Source organism: Macadamia integrifolia, chromosome 14, assembly GCF_013358625.1.
Source record: "Macadamia integrifolia cultivar HAES 741 chromosome 14, SCU_Mint_v3, whole genome shotgun sequence".
In the NCBI taxonomy this organism is placed as follows: domain Eukaryota; kingdom Viridiplantae; phylum Streptophyta; class Magnoliopsida; order Proteales; family Proteaceae; genus Macadamia; species Macadamia integrifolia.
In genome coordinates this window covers 1840923-1850938 of record NC_056570.1, presented here as the reverse complement: position 1 = coordinate 1850938, position 10016 = coordinate 1840923, and the positions used below count along the sequence as shown (strand labels likewise).

Here is a 10016-nt window from a genome sequence, read left to right as displayed (position 1 = left end):
AAAAAAAAAAAAAAAAGGCTTGAGAGACGAATTTTTTCAGACCAAAACCCCTTAAACGACATTCGAGCGGGTAGATATGGGTGAAATGGGTAGATTGTTTAATTAATTTGAAATGGTGCAGAGCATGGAAGTTGTTTATTGTGGTCGCTTGGAAGTGATTCGTTGTAGGGCTCTTGTGCATGTTCAAAAACATGAGCGATCCAAGATTGATGACATGGCAAAGTAGTGTTTTTTCTGAGCATATGCTGATGACAAGTTTTTTCTACAGCTGGTTATGGGATCCAATTAAGAAGAATGTGATTAGAAGCCAAGGTGTGATATTTTTTGAAAAGTAACCACATTCTGATTATGATTAGGAGGAACCGCCAGAGAGAGATTGTTATAGGTGAACTGTCATAAACACAACTTCGTTTACCAACACATGATGATAATGACATCAAGCTCGAGATGAAAAATATCAATCTCGGAGAGATGAGGCTGTTTAAAAAGTTAATGTTGTGTATGAAAATGATTATGTGCATGATGATGTTGAGCAGGGGAGCAACTCGCTCAAGAAGAGCCACCTATGATAAGAAGATCACGAAGTGAACAAAAAGCCTCAATAATGTATCCATCATCAAAGTATGTCTTTTTTTGGTAGGAATCATCAAAGTATGCCACACTTATTGAAAGTGGTGAATTAAAATTTTTAACGAAACCATGGTGCATGAACAAAAAGAACAATGGAAGAATGCTATACAAGAAGAGATTGGTTCCATGCATGAGAAAAAAAACCTATGAGTCAATGTTTTACTAGAACCACTGCCGATCATTGTGTCTGAAATTATTCAGACTCCTCCCTATTATTCTCTTGTTATATGTTGATAATATGATTATCCTTGTCAAGGTGCTACCTTGATTGAAAGGTTAAAGAAAGACTTGAACAATGACATGAAAGACTTGAGAGCTGCATGAAAATTAAGCAGGGTAAAAGAAACAAGTAGTTGTGGTTTCATAAGAAAACTACATTGAGAAGGTACTGTGAATACATTGTTGCACTATCAACTACAGAGGCAGAATACATTGTTGCTGCAGAATCTTATGAGGAAATGCTATGGTTGAAATGTTTTCTTATGGAGTTGGGTTTGAAGCAAAAGGAGTATGTGGCTAGGTGTGACAGTCAAAGTATCATCGATCTAAGCAAGAATACTAGAGACATGATGATGAAAACAATGCCAAAAGAAAAGTACGCGCTATGCCAAGCTTTGTTTGCAATGGATGACATCTGAGCATCGGGTATGGGGGAGTTTGTTGGGAGTTGTTCCATGAGGAGTTCAGCCCCATGTGAAAGCCAACCCACTTTTCCTTATTGGGGTTATAGAAAATGAAGAGTCACTTTCGGAAGAGTGAAGTGAGTTTTCTAAAAGAGAAAAAGAGGTCCTTCTAAGGAGTTCCTTCCTAGAAATAGTTTCAATATTTGGTGTGCTCTGACCTTATCTCTCCTTACTCAAGAGTTCCTTCATAGGATAAATTTATCAATCCCTAATTGTTGCCTATGTAGGAACTCTAAGATATGTGGACCACCTCTTCTTTTCTTGTCCTTTTTCTAGATTGGTTTGGAAAGGTGTCCTTAGTAAGTGTTGACCTCGTCGAAGAACAATCCGTCTCTTTCAGAGAGAATGGAGGTGGATCTTAAAACATCAGTAGTAAATCAGTTATTGATCATATTGGATCTTGCCTTAGTGTTGTGATTCATAATGTTTAGTGTGAAAGAAATAAAAGAAGATCAACCTCCTTGTCGCGCGCTGTAGAACAGATTTGGGAAGCCATTACTCTTGAGATCAGTAATAAGCTTCTCCCAATTCGTTCTGCAAGCCCAGACACTTTTAAAAAATAGGCATATGTTGAGACCTTCCTCTTATCTTTCCCCTCACACTGGGTTCTTGATGGATCATCATTTATGGATGTTTCTTTCCTCCCTGCTTTTGATGTATCATCATTTGATTATTTGTTTTGATCTTCTGTTGGGGTCCCGTCCCCTCCTTAGGCTTGCCTTTATTGGCTTCGTTGTTTTACTCGCTCTTTTACTTTAATATGTTGTCTATTCACCTAGAGAGAGTGTGTGTGTGACATTTAGGGTAGAGGAATACACAAGTTCTTTTTTTGAGAAGACAAAACAAAGGTTAGGTTTTGAATCTCTTTTGGAGAAGAAGATGTGGAGAAATTCTGTAGGATATTTTTGTCTTTTTATTTTTTGGTAGAACTGTAGGATATTTTGTCACATTTGGGTTAATGGTCCAAATTGGAGGATCACGAACAAAACATTGATCATGATCGTATGGTCCAGATTGAATCTGAAATAAAATATACAATTCACTGAACTATGCGATGAATTGAATATGGGACATCAGCCGAGTGGCATCAGCAATGTTGAAAATTTGATTCATACTTATCTACAAGAGATATTCCAGGCCAAGAGATCTTGTAGCGCAACAATGGAGATCGAGTTGATCGGGTTTTTCTTTCCTTTGTTGTTCAACCTTATTAAGCATCGGTGCAGCTGTTATTCTGATTCCTTTATGTTCTTATTTATTTCTTAGTATTTTCTGAGTTTCACGGTCTATAAATAAGAGCAACCGTAAGCCTGCAAATGATGGTAGTATGATATTTTTCAATGCTCTCTAACACCAACCTTGGATGGATTTTTTGTTCCCTTTCTCTTGATTCTCCTTTTCCTTTCCCAATTATCTCTATTGGATTAATTACCATGATGCCTTGCTGCTTCATGATCTGCATTACCTCCTTCGCTTCTAGGATTGGGTCGAGTGATTGAAGGGGTGAACTTCGACCCAATCGTTCTGATACAGTATGCTCTGATCATCTCCTCTCCATTTCTTACAGGTTTAAATTGTTATTGCACATCTTGTGTAAGAAGAAAGGAACATTATACCATTTAACTTCATCTCCTCTTCCTACAGTTTTTTTAATAAAGTGTTGTATGCTAAATGTTGTAGTTATGTAATTTAGACCAGGTTTTGGTATGGTCGTCGTCCCTCAATTGAGGATCTGAGTCCCAAACCTGAGTCCTCCTTTTTCATGTGGGTAGTTATAGCTACTTGGAGATAATAATTTTAGTTTGATTCTGCTCAATTTACACAATTTTGAGATATGGATCACATAATTCAACCACTGCTTGTAGAGAGCTTGAATTGGTTGGGCTTGGCCAGTTCTAAGAATTACTCCACAAAATGCGTTTAGAACTACTGCACAAAATGCGTTTAGGTTTAGTAATATCATAAGAATTGTTGGCTGTACTTTGTATTATATATATAGTAACAGATGAGGCTTTCATTTGTGATATAGTACAAGGATATAAATCTATAGTCCAAGACTATCATTTTTGAAGGATCTTTAAGTTTTGGCCAAATATTTAACGCATCAAACTCAATTGTTGGACCTATGTTGTCAGTACACCAAAGTGAGAGAGAGAGAGAGAGAGAGAGAGAGAGAGAAGGGGGGGTTTATTTCAAATCTTTATTGTTTCTAGTCCTGTATCAAGCTCGTTCAACACATCAAATATCAGATTCAACAATATGCGTTCAATGCATGTCTTTCAACTCATATAAGGTAGACATCCCATCACATTTTCAGTTTATTGCTGATTGAAGAATCTGTTATGCAACCTCTCCCCCTTCCCCCTCCCCTCTCCTTTTATTTTATTTAATTTTATGAGTGATAATTGTTCCTGGTGGTTCTCTCTGGTAAATTTTAGATTCATTGGAGACATCAGGAAGAGAAGGAAAGCAGAATACAGAGGATAATGGCCTCCAACAAGAACATCTTCAGCCTTTCAGGACCTTCACACCTCACAACCGTTGATTGGTACAACATGCATCAATGGCTTTTTTTAGACTGCCTACTAACAGTAACGGATAAACCATGTTATTCTATCTTTTGTGTTTTGCAGGAATAATACAGATCACCATAGATCTGTTGCTGCCAGCTTGGTAAATGGTGTCTATATTTTAGAGCGCGAATGCAACAAGAATCGTAATGGACCTGAATCTCTTGCTCCACCCTGGTGGGAGTTCTTCCATTTTCTGTTGCATCATCCGATCATGGATGATAAATCCATCTGTGATGCTGTTTATGAATTCAAACCCCCGGCTTCTACTTCTCACCTCTCAATTGACAAGGCCCCAAGATATGTCATTGCCTTCTGAGGCACAATCCTCTGGCAAGGCACCTGGATATGCGACATCAAATCAGATATCCTTCTCTTCAAAAATGAGGTTACTGCATACTCTCGCTATGAGGTTGGAGTGAAAGCTGTCAAGGAGATGGTAGATAAAGCTGGAGCTTCGAATATCTGGTTAGCTGGTCATTCTTTGGGCTCTGCCATGGCAATGTTCGCCGGCAAGTACATGGCTAAGGCAGGTCATAATCTCCAAGCTTTCCTCTTTAATCCACCACTTGTGATACTCCAATTGAGTGGATCAAGGATGAGAAACTGAAAAAATATATTCGAGTCGCAAGAAGTATGATCACAGCTGCACTCATTGTGCTCCCAAAGAATTCAAACCGGAAGTTAGCATTGGAGAATGATTTTGTTAACTTGTCTTCATGGGTCCCACGTTTGTTTCTCAATCCATCAGATCACATCAGCTCGGAGTTTATTGGTCATTTTGAAAACAGGAAATGGATGGAAGAGTATGGAGGCAAGGAAGTTTTAGGACTTGCTGCACTGAATTCCATCCCTAATCTTCTGTTTGCGAAGACAGAATCAGAGCCTATGCATGTCCTCCCATCTGCAGATCTAATCATTTACTTGAGCCCATTATTAAATTCTATATCGCTTGCTCATGAGCTTTGTCACTGGTGGAGCAAAGAAGTGAACAATAAGACCACTACTCTACAGCAATATAGAGGAAAGTGAAAGTCCTGTGTTTCTGGTTAATGTACTAAGAAGTGAACAATAAGACCACTTCTCTATGCCAGTATAGAGGAAAGTGAAAGTCCCTTTCTGTTTCTGGTTAATGTACTAAGAAGTGAACAATAAGACGACTACTCTATTCCAATATATATAAGAAAGTGAAAGTCCATGTATGTGTTTCTGGTTAATGTACCATGATAAGAACCTAATAAATATCAAGGGAGTTAGTTGAGCAATAAACCCCGCCAAAGGGATCAATTCTATTCAAAGCTCCTTGTTCTTTTTCATGATGGTTTTTTTTTTTCTTCCACTAATCACAGGTATCTAGGCCTTCGGTTTGATTAGTCCCACGGGCCCATATTGATCCCATAATCGCGTGGATCAGGTCATACCGGATTGAATGAGAATAATTCAGTTTTCACCAAAAGCCGTGAAGAGCACTAAACACCCTTGGACTTTTCCTTTCGTCTATATTGGTGTGAGTGGTCTAAGAATGTAAGAGGATTCAAATTTAAAACCATATGTTTCTTGAGGCGAAGGTCTCTTCTCAACTCGGTTACCCCCTTGGGATTTTGTTCTATTGGTAAATCCCAAAATGATGGGATATGAAGATTTTGTTTAGATGATAGGCTCGGCCCTAAAGTGACTTTGAAATGCACTTAAAAGATGATGGAGTCCAAGATCTAATCTTGCGTTGTAGAATTGGATAATGATTACTGATTTTTTTTTTTTGCAAATTTTAAGGATGTGTAGAAGTGGATAGTGGAATTTAACTTATTTAATTTTTTTTTTTTTTTAAATCATTGTAGGAATAAAAGTGATTCTTTCTATTACATACCAAATGCTGATTCTGATCCCATCCTACTTCATACTCTGAAAAAAAAAAATAAATAAATAAATAAATAAATTCTAGAATCAAGGAAATGGGAGCATGATGATTATCAAACGGGCCCAAAACTTTGACTCGACTTTGTTACCCAGGTGAACTTGGATCGGACCACATCCAATGGCCTGAAACACCTTGACATAGACTTGAACATATGGAGATATACCTCGACATGTTTCAAATCGTCAAATGTGCACTGTCACCTCTGTCGCGCCACAGCGAAAATCCACCCCGTGAACTTCACCCTTGTCACAAAGGTACATGGAAGTGGCCTCACATGTGACATGGCAAAGGACCTCTCTCCTATCTCTTAATATCTCACTGTTCAAATCAATCCCAAAAAACGGATACTAATATAAGCGGGCCTTCCTCCGAACATTTTTTTCTTATATTTATTCGTAGAGTTTTCTTCTTCGTCATTATGCCTAGTGAAGCATAACATTTCACTATTTGCCACATGGCAATACATGGGTAGTCCATGTGATGGAGGACCAGGTAAGCATCTCATTTAGAGGTGTCAATCAATTGAGCAAGCCAATTTCAGTCGAGCCTAATCAAGCTTCCCCACTTCAGGGACCTCGCACGTGACCAGCCTATTTAAGTAATTGGTCCTCAAATGCGAATGGTCTCATTTATAAACGATTGGTCGGGTACTAGTTTTTAATCGGGTTACTAATAATCGAGCTAAATGGGCTAATGAGACATTTATCTCTAAACACGCTTTAAATATGTCGGGTTAAGTAAACAAGCTCCATGCGGCTGAGTTGGGCTATTAATCAGTTGATCCCAGTCAAGCACCTGTTAGGTAGCACCCTTGCACCAGTAACGACCGAATGTTAATTGAGTTAGGCTTGAGCCATCATGTTCAATAAATGGGCCGGTTTTAGGTTTTTTTTGTTGGGCCTACTAGTGCGGGTCTAGAATTGAGACTCCTTTCTCATTGGTACACTTTCAGCTTAGAATGAGCAAAGGAAATAGCTAAAATTGTAAAAGATGCCATTTTGTATTCTAATTTATCTCTATTTTATGGCATTTTGATAATTTTACTAAAACTTTTAGTTAGAGTTTGATCAACTTTCCTTACTTTGGACTAGAACTTAGTCATTGAGATGTATGTAACATCCTCTATCACATAAACCAATCCATGTACTATCAAACGACAAATAGTGAAGTGTTATACTTCACTACGCATAGGGACACCCAGAAGGGCCCTTAATCATATGTAAAATTGATGATCGGTTGAGGAAAATATGATAGTTGGCATTAGGAGTAATGACAAACAAATTGTAATACACAAATTATAAGAATTTTTCATTACAATCGCCATTCCGTGTACACCTCCTTTTCAAAAAATAACAACTAAATCTACATGTAGTTTTGATACAAACAGAAAGGAGTTAATTAAAAAAAAAAAAGAAGAAGAAGGAACTTGTGGCTTATGTGCAGATTTACGTGCATGCCCTCTCACATCTCACTCGTAGATCTCTGTTATGGGTAGAAACTAGTCTCATGGGTGATTAAGATAGTCTCACATCGTTTGGGTATTGAGAGAGCTTGGGATTTATAAGCAGAGGCCAACCCCTTCATGATAACATGTTTTAAAATCGTGCAAGCTTAGCCCAAAATGGACAATATCACATGGATGCAACACATCTCTCGGGCCTTAACATTGGCACCGTCTGTTGGAACCTTTGCTCGGGTAGGGAAAACAAGCAACATGCTCAATCTACAGGGAAGCCCTCCATTGTGGATAAAAACTAACCCCAAATGCGACTAAGATAGTCCCACATAGTTTAGATGTCGAGAGAGCTTATGAACACATCTCTCAGACCTCAATATTGGCTCCAATCATGGGAATTGTACTTTGGTATCATACTGATACCCCTCTTTAAAAAGAAAAAATAAAAATAAAACAAAAACAAAATGTTAATCAGATCGGCAACTGACGAATTATGCTTTCTTAATTATTGGTAACCTTATTAAAAAGCACACAGATTTTCCTTCACATGTGGCATAGTAAGAATCTCCTCACCATTAGTGATTTGATTTTGTGATTAGACTCATGTGTCATCACTCATCATATAACTCCAAGTCTCATTTTAGTTGATAATGTGGATCAATGCTAGTGCTCACCCAAAAAAACAAAAAAAAAAAGATCAATGCTAGTGGTGAGCAAGTTTCTAAAACTTTGGAACAGTGATGGGTTTGATCAAGGTCAATATTATTTCGTTATCAATCACTATCGGCCTTGATTGGATAGATCTACCATTTTTTCTTTAAATTAATTTTTATTATGATTTTACCCTTGGACTGTACTTATGTATTGGGATTGAAAAGGTCAAGATTGGGGATCGATCAATATGATTCCGATCTGACTAATACTGACCAATCCGATCCAAATTTTAGAACCATGGTGGTGAGAGGATTCCTCTCTAACAATGGGGTGAAGGAAAACTGGGTCCACATGTACAAACTTATTAATTAATTCTTGGTCTTGTTGATGATGTGATTCTTATCCTAAAGATGTTTAGTAGAAGAAGGAGAAAGAACACTGCTGGTCCCTATAGCTCTTGCACCGGCACGATCAACGGGTAGATATATTGGAGCATCAACCATGTGACAGACCACTCTTTCTTACGTGGTCAATACTCTCGTGCGCCCTCCCATTGACCCTTGTGTCAATTTAGGAGCTTGGGTCAGGCAGGGTTCCGTTTCCCATCAGAAAATAAGATGATGATTGATGACTATACTAGAAATTAAGTTTATATAACAGAATAAAACCAATTGAGCAAAGGTATATAAAACGGATTCAGCTTCTCTTCTTATTGTCTATCCCTTAGATCTTGCCCATAGCTATCTGGGAGAATGTCACATAACGAGGTGATGATCCAACGATTTTTTACGCCTCATTCTCCGAGCCTTTGTCAATCCCTCATTTGCCATTCAGGTAATGACGAATGTTTGCCATATAAAACGCCAATGCCATATTTGAGTGATTGGTTGGTATTTGGTGCATGGTTAATTAGGTCTTGTCTGCTTTGGCTACTAAACTGAATGGAATTCTGGATCACTTAATCTTACATCTATACGTACATGTAGGGTTAGGTGATGACAAATGTTTGCCATTTAAGAGTGCATGAAAAAGTATTTATAGAAGTCAAAAGGATAGAATAGTCATTATCCATGAGCTTCTGAAACCATCTTTTATTTACCGTTTCTGCCCACCGACTCACGAGTCTAACTCATTGGGCCATTGTGTTTATGATTATTGATTGAGTGCTACACCATCATCAGCAGACCTCCACTGAACCCTAACCCTTCCCCCAACTTTAATTTCTCCCAATTTTCCTCCAGTGCAACACTGTAAAGTCCATCATAGGCAGAAGATGTAAGAAGATCGAATATGGATTGAATGTGATTGAATTTGAAAATCGTTTGATTGAATATGGACACTTATAAATGGATATGAACCCAAATTGAATCTGGATTTTCGCCTATCTATTTACATTCTTGACTTAGGTAGTCTATACATTTCTTTACTTGGTGGATACTGTCACACCCCGTTCACACTGAACCGGAGCGGTGATCGAGTTAACACCGGTTAACCCAAACCTGCCAGGATCATCAGATACTGTATTCCACCACAGCATACGCACTCTAACATAAGTTCATCAGATCAGCGGAAGACTAAGTTTTACCTGTGAATAAATCCCATATACTTGATACCCGAATGGTGATACAATAATTATATACATTTGGGCCCGAAGGCATGATATATACACAAAAATAATAAAATTCAAATATCAAGTATATACAGGAAATCATCAAACTATCAGAGTACACAACTCGGCCTCAGAAGTGGAGCTCAGCACGGCCTCAGAACTGCTGTCTCGCAGCACAACTCTCACACGAGCAGTCGGCGCCGTGCTCTAACTCCTCAGGGGTCCACCAGTCCTCTTCAGGAAACTCGACTGTGGGACCCACCCCATGCTCCTCAGATGTATGACCTGCAAAATCATCTAAAAAGGGGTGTACACGTGGGATGAGCTCACTAGCTCAGTAAGTAGAAAGATGGACCACACAGCAGTCCACACATCACAACACATCATATGCACTACATGTCATGCTATACATTTTAAATCACATCCACCTAAGCAACATTACTAAGTCTTTGGTTTTAGTGCTACTACAACCACAGTGGGCGTATACTCCGGGTAC

At 38.5% G+C, this 10016-nt stretch overlaps 1 pseudogene; it reads left to right on the top strand.

Moving 5' to 3' along the window:
* Positions 1-5094, top strand: part of LOC122061050 — an 8609-nt pseudogene extending 3515 nt beyond the window's left edge.
* Positions 5095-10016: the final 4922 nt, after the last annotated feature.